Source organism: Triticum urartu, chromosome 4A, assembly GCF_056163025.1.
Source record: "Triticum urartu cultivar PI428250 chromosome 4A, HENAU_Tu73, whole genome shotgun sequence".
NCBI classification, from domain to species: Eukaryota; Viridiplantae; Streptophyta; class Magnoliopsida; order Poales; family Poaceae; genus Triticum; species Triticum urartu.
The window spans coordinates 441,393,763-441,403,584 of NC_141876.1; the positions used below are offsets into that span (position 1 = coordinate 441,393,763).

Here is a 9,822-nt window from a genome sequence, read left to right on the forward strand (position 1 = left end):
TTTTTCTGTTCAAGTTTTTTATTTGGCCGTGTCCAAGTTAATATGGAGATATACAACGTGCGATAATAATCGTGAGCTATGGTGATTCTGCTAGCCCTATCTGGTTTCTGGTTTGTTGAACTAACGAACCTAAGTAAGCGTGGATTTTCTATGTGGGCCATCCAGCTTAGCAGCAAGAGATCCATGTTGTCTTTACATAGAAATTTCTCTATTTTATTTCCAAAAATTGATTTTGGAGGCCTTTTTTGAATTTTTTAATCAAAAATCATATTTCTACATTTCAGACAAATCCGAAAAATACAGATATACATGGAGTCATAATGTACATGTGTGTAAATTTCCACGATGAAATACATTGAAATGAGGGCCCTGCAAAGAAAAAAACAATTCGTGGCTTTTGAGCACATGATACTCTTCATCCCCAAATTTGTAGGTCAACGCCACACAAGTACCACTATGTGAATAAAAGAGTGAATTCCATCTTTTACCCACTAAATTCATGTTTGTGACAGATATTACCCCATTTAGTGAAAATTCCCAATTTAGGCAAGTTTCTGATACATTTTAAATTCCCTCCCACATTTTATGCTAACTGGACTAGCCACATATGCGGTTTTATTTTTTCTCTGGTTTTCGTTAAAGCTAATTATATTTGTTAGAACTCATACAAATTACTAGCAAGGAGAACTCTAAGATAGAGAAAGTATCCAATGAAAACCAAGATTTGGTGGAAACCGGTGAAACTATAATTTCAAATGTTTAAAAAATTCTGAAAAATACAGTGTGGTGGAGAAGGTGACCCTCTAGAAACAAATTTCAGTTTCAAATTCAAATTCACCTAAGAGCTATGGAGATTTTTTTTCAAATTCAGCAACTAAAAATGTGAAACATGTGAAATTATGAAATTGATTTTCTTCATAGCTGCCAAGTGAAAACGAAATTGAATTTTAAAAAGGGTGGGGGCGCTAATAGCTAATTCTATGCAGTATACATGCACTCCTATAACATTTAACGCAGCGCATTTGCCACTGTTTCTCTTTCTGTTTGTTTCTGCGTTGTAAGAAGATCCACTGAATATATTTTTTCCCCGCAAAGAAAAAACACTGAATAAATTTGTAGTGCAACGCAACACGCTTGGTTGCCTTGTCTTAATTACTCTAGAGCTAAGACGAGTGTTATCTCTCATCATCTCTATGAAGTAGTAATGCTATGCTAACACGCTACAGCGAGCCGGCAGAGAATCATGGTTTGCGATTCCAAAAATGGAAGATAAAACATAGTACTACTGTACTAGTCAGCAATTGCCACCTATGTCTTGGTTGATGGGCAGAACATAAGTTTAGGCTCCACTACCAGCTGTGCTACCGTGGAATTCTCTTGAAGTTTTTAGCTTATGGAGTGGTTACTAATTAATTGCAAGCCACTCCCTTTGATGTTTTGTACTGTATTTGCTACTTCCTCCCTTTCAAAATAGATGACTCAATTTTATACTAATTTTGTATTAAAATTGAGTCATCTATTTTGAAACGGAGGGAGTAACTTTTAGAAACACCACTACCGGCAATCCTCAAGAGGAAGTGAACACAAGTTGCCGCCTATCTTCCTCAGGGTGAGTTATGACTTAGTTGATGGGCAGAACACAAGTTTAGGCTCCACCACCAACCATGCTACCGTAGAATTCTCTTGAAGTTTTCGGCTTATGGAATGGTTACAAATTAATTGCAAGCCACCTCCTTTGAGGTTTTGTTTTTTGTAGCTTCTAGAAACGCCACTACCAATCCCCCATCGGTCATTTGCCGTCTTGATGTATTGAAGGAGATGTTTGGCACCGAGTTCTTGTCTAGAGTTGTCAAGCTTTTCCAGAAGAAACAAGGTCCACTTGATTGTGGGAACCATTTTCTGCATCTAGAAACCATTTCTGCCGATTTGCGTCATCGTTCTATAGTGCGGATGGCAGATGCTCGTACGTAGATGAAAATGGTGGGAATCATTCATCAATTTACACCCGCAGTTTCAAAAAAAAATAAAAAAATTACACCTTGAGACATGCACCACGTCGCCACACACTGGCACACACAGAGAGGATGCTCGTCAGTTTGGCCTTTAAAGCACCTCGCTAAACACGTGGCCACCCTAATCGCTTATATAAACCCACCACTGCCAAGCTCCTCCATTCATCCAAGCTCCCGACGGCAACCTTCGCCTCTGCACTGTCCACCATGGCCGCCCGCCTGCACCATTTCCTCCTCCTCGCCGCGCTCCTCCTGTTGATCGGACGCGGCGCCCCCTCCTCAGCTGGCGCGGCAGGGAACGGGAAGGTGCCCGTGGAGCTTTACTACGAGTCCCTATGCCCCAGCTCAGCGCAGTTCGTGACGGACCGCCTCGCCGAAGCCTTGGAGGACGGCCTCCTGGAGGCCGCGGACGTGACTCTCGTCCCTACGGCAACGCCAAGGTCGGCAAGGACGGCACAATCACATGTGAGGTGCGCCATCGTCCACCGATCAATCGTGCTCTCTTCTCCTTCTTCCTTTGGTCATTTATACGTTCTCAGTTCGTTTGGGCTGATGCTCATACTAACGTTGGGATATTATTGGCTTGCATTCAGCATGGCCCCGAGGAATGCCTTCTCAACACGGTGGAGGCTTGCGCCATCGACGCCTGGCCGGACGTGGTAATTCATTTGCATCTCATCGTCGTCTCTCCTCACGGGTAGCTGTTGTTGGTTGCAGAATGTGCATTTCGGTTTCATCAACTGCGTGGAGGGCCTCGTGATGAACGAAATACAGGGGGAGTGGGAGTCGTGCTTCCACAAACTGGGGCTCGAACCCAAGGCTGTCACGGAGTGCTACAAGAGTGAGCATGGCCACAAGGTCCGCTCCGCTCCGTTCCGTTCCGTTCCTATGAAGCTGCGTTGTATTGTACTACTACTAGTATCAATCACATAGTATAGTACTGTAGTACGTACAGTACATTTTATAGTTGCATTGCTAACCAGAGTGTTACGTTGTTTGCTCCACTCCAGCTTTCACTCAAGTATGGGAGACAAACTGGTGCGCTTGTGCCTCCGCTCAACGGCGTCCCACATGTGGTGGTAGATGGCAAGCCACGCGTAAGCGACACCCACTCTTCCTTCCCATGAGTTTTTTTTTTTGAAAATGAGGATGATCCTCGACTTTTGCATCTGGGTGATGCATGCAACCATTTCTTTCCACGAGTTTTAGATCCGCTTTTGTTTATGATGTCTGAATTTCATCATGTATGCACATGCGAGCTCTTGAATTATGACGAGCTCGTTTGTTACAGGACGACGGGGAATTCGTATCTTACGTCTACAAGGCATACAAGGGACGTCCTCCCAAGATTTGCCATGAGCCGGACCGTCACTATCCGACCGTGGTGGAGGCAGGCAACGGTGTCAGCTACAACCCCGCCGATTTCAAGCTCGAAGACGGCGTTGAGGTGCCGCGGACTGATGACAACTGATAAATTATTATGTTTGCCTTTCGGGGCTTATATATTTACGTCGATATACGTGAACATAGGGCAGTTTCACTGTTCTGTTCAGGTTACTTATGGAGATGTGTATCACCCGATAATAAAGTGAGCTATGGTGATGTAAATCTCTGATCAAGTTTTTTTTTAGATTAAATTTCTGTTCAAGTTAATATGGAGAGCATTCACAGTTTTATCTTTCTGTTCAAGTTAAATACGTACGGAGATGTTATTCGCAAAGAAAAAAAAACGTACGGAGATGTACACACAAGGGTGGACCTACTATCTTAGGGCATCTCCAGCCGTTGGCCCGCCAGGACGCATAAAAATCGTCCCCTGAAGGCGAGCTGGCGATACACTCGGCGCTGGGGGCGGTTTTGCGCCCAGTCGTCGCCCCCAGGCGTCGAAATTGACTCACTTTGCAGTCCAATTTCGGCGAATAAAGGGCCCATATGGACGAGAATAGGCCCATATTCGGCGTGGTTTCGCCGTGTCTCGGCGTTCAATTATCAACACAATTATTTCTTATCACATATTTCATCACAGAAAAAATCAAATACTTCAACAAAATAGTACAACAACAAATAGTTCAATACAAATTATATAGTTCAACAAATAAAAACTCGTATTTCATCACACGGCGTCCCCCTTGAGTCTCCATAGGTGCTCAATCAGATCTTTCTGCAGTTGATGATGCACCTGTGGGTCTCGGATCTCCTGACGCATACTGAGATAGGCAGTCCAAGTTGCCGGTAGCTGGTGATCAATTTTGGCTAGAGGACCCTGCCTGTAGTATGGTTCAGTGTCAAACACTGGGTCTTCTTGCTCGTTCTCGATGATCATGTTGTGCAAGATGACACAACAAGTAATAATCTCCCACATTTGATCTTTGGACCAGGTCTGAGCGGGGTACCGAACAACAGCACATCGAGATTGGAGCACACCAAATGCCCGCTCGACATCCTTCCTGCAAGCCTCCTGAAGCTTCCGCAAACCAGACGTTCTTGCCTCCTGCCACAGGGTTTGAGATCGTCTTCACAAATGTCGACCATCTCGGATAGATGCCGTCAGCTAGATAGTACCCCTTGTTGTATTGGTGCCCATTGATCTCGAAGTTCACCAGAGGAGAATGGCCCTCAACGAGCTTGGCAAAAACAGGAGAGCACTGCAGTAAGTTGATGTCATTGTGAGTTCCTGGCATACCAAAGAAGGAGTGCCAAATCCAGAGGTCCTGTGTGGCTACCGCCTCAAGCACCACACTGCAACCGCCTTTGGCGCCTTTGTACATCCCCTGCCAACCAAATGGGCAGTTCTTCCATTTCCAATGCATGCAGTCGATGCTTCCAAGCATCCCAGGAAATCCTCTTGCTGCATTCTGGGTTAGGATCCGAGCAGTGTCTTCCGCATTGGGTGTTCTCAAGTATTGTGGCCCAAACACTGCCACCACTGTCCGACAGAACTTGTAGAAATACTCTATGCTGGTGGACTCGGCCATGCGCCCATAGTCGTCGAGTGAATCACTGGGAGCTCCATATGCAAGCATCCTCATCGCTGTCGTGCACTTCTGGATGGAGGTGAATCCAAGAGCGCCAGTGCAATCCATCTTGCACTTGAAGTAGTTGTCGAACTCCCGGATGGAATTCACAATCCTGAGGAAGAGCTTTCGGCTCATCCGATAACGGCGCCGAAATGTTCTCTCGCCATGAAGTGGAACATCGACGAAGTAGTAGGAGTAGAGCATGCAGTAGCCTTGGAGACGATGCCGGTTCTTTGCTTTCACCCGCCCCGACGCCGAGCCACCTCGCCGCGGCTTTTCATTGCTCGCCAGCAGCTGGGCGAGGGCGGCGAGCACCATGAGATGCTCTTCTTCCCGGAAGTCGGCCGCGGCTTCCTCCTCCAGCAGCGCGGCGAGCTCTTCCTCCTCATCCGAGTCCATCGCCGAGACAAGCAAAACGCCGAACACCTTGCGCTCGGTGGGCGTGTACCCGCCGTTAAACCGCGCCTCCGTGGCCGGAAACGCCCAGCTGCTGTGGGAGGGGCTGCCGCGGCGAAGCGCTGCTATTTTCCGGCGGGGAATGGCTATCTACCGGAGTAGGGCGGCGACCGTCGCCGGGATATAGCTAGTGGTGGCCGAGGGCGCGGGGGGTGCGAGGCAAGTCGGGGGAAGAAAACCTTGACTTTTCCCCTATCGGTGTGGGCCAGGCGTGCTTTTGCCTAGCGCCGGAGCCCCCAACTGCTCCCCAGCGCGCCGGGTTCGGCCTGTGACCGCCGGGCGGAAAAAAGGTCCGAACCGGTGATTTTCGGCGTCCTGGGGGCGCGACTGGGTCGTTTTTTCGATGCCGGTGCCGAAAAAGTGGCCTGGGGGGGCCTGTTGGGGGCGCGGCTGGAGATGCCCTTAGCAGTGGGGCGTGGCGCGGTTTACATATACAATGCATATACTGCACAACTGTAAGTGCATCTAGTGCCACCCCTAGTTGGTTTTGGAGTATTGACGACAAACCTAGTTGAGGGACTAATGTGTTCGTGAGAATTGCAGGATAACACAGGTAGAAGTCCCTCATTGATTCGGTTTTACTACCAGAGATGACCCCCAAAAATGTATGAAGACATTGTAGTCAAAGGTGGTATATGAAGATATTCACTTTGAAGACTATGACAAAAGAAGACACGTTATGAAGCCTATGGAGCTCGAAGACTTAGATCTTTCGTAGTTCTTTTTCTTTTGTGTTGAGTCATAGGAACCACCGTACTGTTTAGTGGGGTCCAAGAGAACCAGTCAGAATGACTGAAGTGATGTTTAAACCAAAAACCTATGTCTTCGAGTGAAGACAATGAGAGCGAATCTTGTCCAGAGCCGGACAAGTCAGCTTTGCTTGTAGCCCAAGTAAAGTTGCCATGAGAGTTTGAAATCTGACCGTTGAGACACGTGTCAGTTCCTTAGTGACCCAGGGTCATTTCGGACAAATCAGGTCGGGTTGCCAAGTGGCTATAAATAGCCCACCCCCTACAACCATAAACGGTTGGCTGCTCAAAATTCAGTGCACGGCTTTTGTCGTTTGAGAGCAACCCACCTCGAAGCCTTTGAGAGAAAATTCCCAGCGAGGAGAAAAGCCCTAACCACCCAGAGCCAGAGTAAATTGGGCATCACTTAAGTCTTCTTGTCTGTGTGATCTGAAGACTTATTACACTTGAGGACTGTGAATCCTCCAGACGGTTAGGCGTCGCGTTCAGAGCATCCAAGAGACATTGTGGATTGCCAGTGAACGAAGTCTGTGAAGGTTTGGGAGTCTACCTTGAAGACTTACCAGAGTGATTGGGCGAGGACTTTGTGACCTTAGCTCAAGGAGAATACGGTGAGGACTTGGTGTCCTGAGCTGCGTGTTCAGGACTGGGTGTCCGGGACTGTGTGTCCTAAGGTTTAAATACCTAGCCGCTCCAACCAGACGTACAGTTGTCACAGCAACTGGAACTGGTCCAACACATCATTGTTTTCAACGAGTCACTGGTTTCATCTTCACTTCCTTTTCTTACTGTTACTCATTGTGAAGCCATTGCATGCCTGCTCTATCTTTTGTCTTCAGAACGTGAATGTATGATCTGTTTGGCTTCATAACATCTTCCTACTTGATCCTTATTACACTGCAGCTGTTTGTCATTGTGCTTTCACTCTATTGAATACTTGACCATGACTGGCCTAGTGTAATCTAACTTCCGCTGCACAGTGATAGGCATAATCTTTACTGTTTGTCTTCATAACTCCCACGTTTTGAAGACGTTCATAAAAATCGCCTATTCACCCCCCCTCTAGTCGATATAACGCACTTTCAACAACATAACTTCCATACACCAGTTCAAATTTTTTGAGTAACACTATAATTTTTTTTCGCAAAGAGGGGAACACCCTTTGAAGTAACAGATCGAAACCTCATCATAATTCCAATAGATAGTTCTAAAGTAGTAACAATTTATTAGATGATTGCGGCTGGAATTCAAGTCGAGTTGAGCCGGCTCGGCTTGATTAGTTAGAGGTCAGTCGTTAAGATAATGCGTTAGCTCTGCTCGGCTCAACTCGTTAACATAATGAGCTCAATATCATACTGGGCTCAACTTGTGTAACCCTCGAGCTAGCTCGTTTAACTCGTTATAAGCGTAAAGAACAAAATATACGTATTACATATACAATTAATCTAGAAAAATGTATCTACAGTTTTTACACTAAAGGGACACTTGATGCACTCTACAAATGATAATAATCAACAACAATATTATTACTTATCTCACGTCTCTTCTGATTAATGAGCTTAATGAGCAAAACGAGTAACTAATAGCTTGTCTCGTTAAACACATTCTGTTAACGAGCTCAGATTAGAACTCAACTCGGCTCATTAGTCATGGAGTTCAAGTCGACTCGAGCCGAGTAACAAGCTGCTGGTTTAATTCACAAATTTTGAATTTAAATTCCAACCCTATATAGATGATTTATGTTAAATATATAGTATGAATTATTTTGCTTTTTTAGAGGGGGCAATCACCGTGCAACCCCAATCACCCCCTGTGCAGTATCCGACAATAACGTGCACTATGGTGATGAGCTTCAAAATCACGTCCGTCTATGGTCCCACCGAGTCCGCTTGCAAAGATGTCTTCTTTGTCAAGATGATCAGCCACAAGCCCCTGCCGGGTGTGGCGTGGCTAGCCTCCGGGGACTTCAATCAAATTTATCAGGCTAGGGACAAGAACAAGTGGAATGTTAACCATAGTAGGATTAACCGCTTCCGAGCCACCTTGCAGTCTTGCGAGCACAAAGAGATTCATCTTCAGAATACGCGTTTCACATGGAGCAATGAGAGGGCTAACCCAACCTTATACAAGCTTTGACTCCTTTTGTAATGCCGAGTGGGACACAACCTTCAACACCCATATGTTGCACGCTTTGTATTCTTCCCTCTCCGACCATTGTCCTCTTTTGCTTGCCGATGACAAGGGGCCTAGGAGACCGCGTTCCTTCCAGTTTGAGAATTTCTAGGTTTCTTTGCCTTGATTTCATGAGGTCGTTCAAAAGGCGTGGAGTGAGCGTGTGCCCCACACGGAGCCATATATTATCTTGCATTATAAGCTCAAAGAAACAGCACTTTGCTCACCGAGTTGAGTAAAAACCTTTTCTCCAAGACCAAGATCCATTTCCATGCGACACCTTCTTATGATACTTCGACTCGACATTGCGCAGGATGCGTGCTTCCTCTCCCCTCAGGAGCTTGATCTCCACGCTAGGCTCACACAGAGGGTGATTTGTTTGGTCGTGCTTCAAAGGGCTAGGAAGAGCCAATGTGCTAGGATTGCAAATCTTAAAGATGGCGATGCACACACGAATTTTTTCACCGCCACGTCAATGCTTGAAAAAGGAAAAACCACATCCACCAGTTCAATCATGCACACGGATGGGTAACCGAGCATGGGAAAAAAGAGAAGATTATACATGACCACTTCTTCGAGGTCAGGGAGAAAGGGGACAAGAGCAATTTTGACTTTAATTGGGATGAGCTCAACTTACAACCACTTGACTTGCATTGCATTCACGTCCTTGATGTTGCTATCACGGTGGAGGAGGTTTGGGAGGCCATTAAGAAGATGCCTAGTGACAAGGCTCCCGGTGCGGACGGATTCAAATACATCTTTTTCAAGAAGTGTTCGGTAGTCATCAAGCATGATCGATGAGCCAAATCTTTTGCCTCCGTTTGTAAGAAAATAACCCGATTTGGTTTTCAGTTACATGAAAAAAAACTATCCATCACATAACAGCGAGATCATTTACATATTCTGATGAAATGGCCAGCAGAAAACATGGTTTTGTGACTCTAAAAAGGGAAAGATAAGATGACATGGCCAGCAGTTGCCGCCTATATTCCTCCGAGAGTCCTGGTCGGGTAATGGCTTGGTTTACGTGCACAACACAAGTTTAGGCTCCACTACCAGCCGTGCTACCGTAGAACTCTCGTGCAGTTTCCATCTTATGGAATGGTTTACCAATTAATTGCAAGCCACTTCCTTTGAGGTTTTGTATGTATTTTGCTAGCTTCTAGGAGTAGAAACGCCACCACTGGCAATCCTCAAGCGGTCATTTGCCTACTGGTTTACGCGATCTAGTTCTGAAAGGAAATGTATCGCACTGAGTTCTTGCCTAGAGTGGCAAACTCTTGCAAAAGAAACAAGGTTCATTAGATTGTGTAGGACACCCTTTCCGGTTTTGCATGGCCACACGCTGCTGAGGAGCTAGACATGGAGCAATTCTAGTTTGACCTTTGAACCACCTCGCCAATATAAACCCCCCAT

General features: G+C 46.0%; 1 pseudogene across 1 annotated transcript; it reads left to right on the forward strand.

The window, feature by feature from the left end:
- Positions 1–2,153: 2,153 nt before the first annotated feature.
- On the forward strand, positions 2,154–3,686 carry LOC147976110 (gamma-interferon-responsive lysosomal thiol protein-like; annotated as a pseudogene). The gene is made up of 5 exons (XR_015601320.1): positions 2,154–2,482; positions 2,606–2,671; positions 2,730–2,870; positions 3,023–3,109; positions 3,304–3,686. The product of XR_015601320.1 is annotated as a gamma-interferon-responsive lysosomal thiol protein-like (transcript).
- The last annotated feature ends 6,136 nt before the right edge of the window (positions 3,687–9,822 follow it).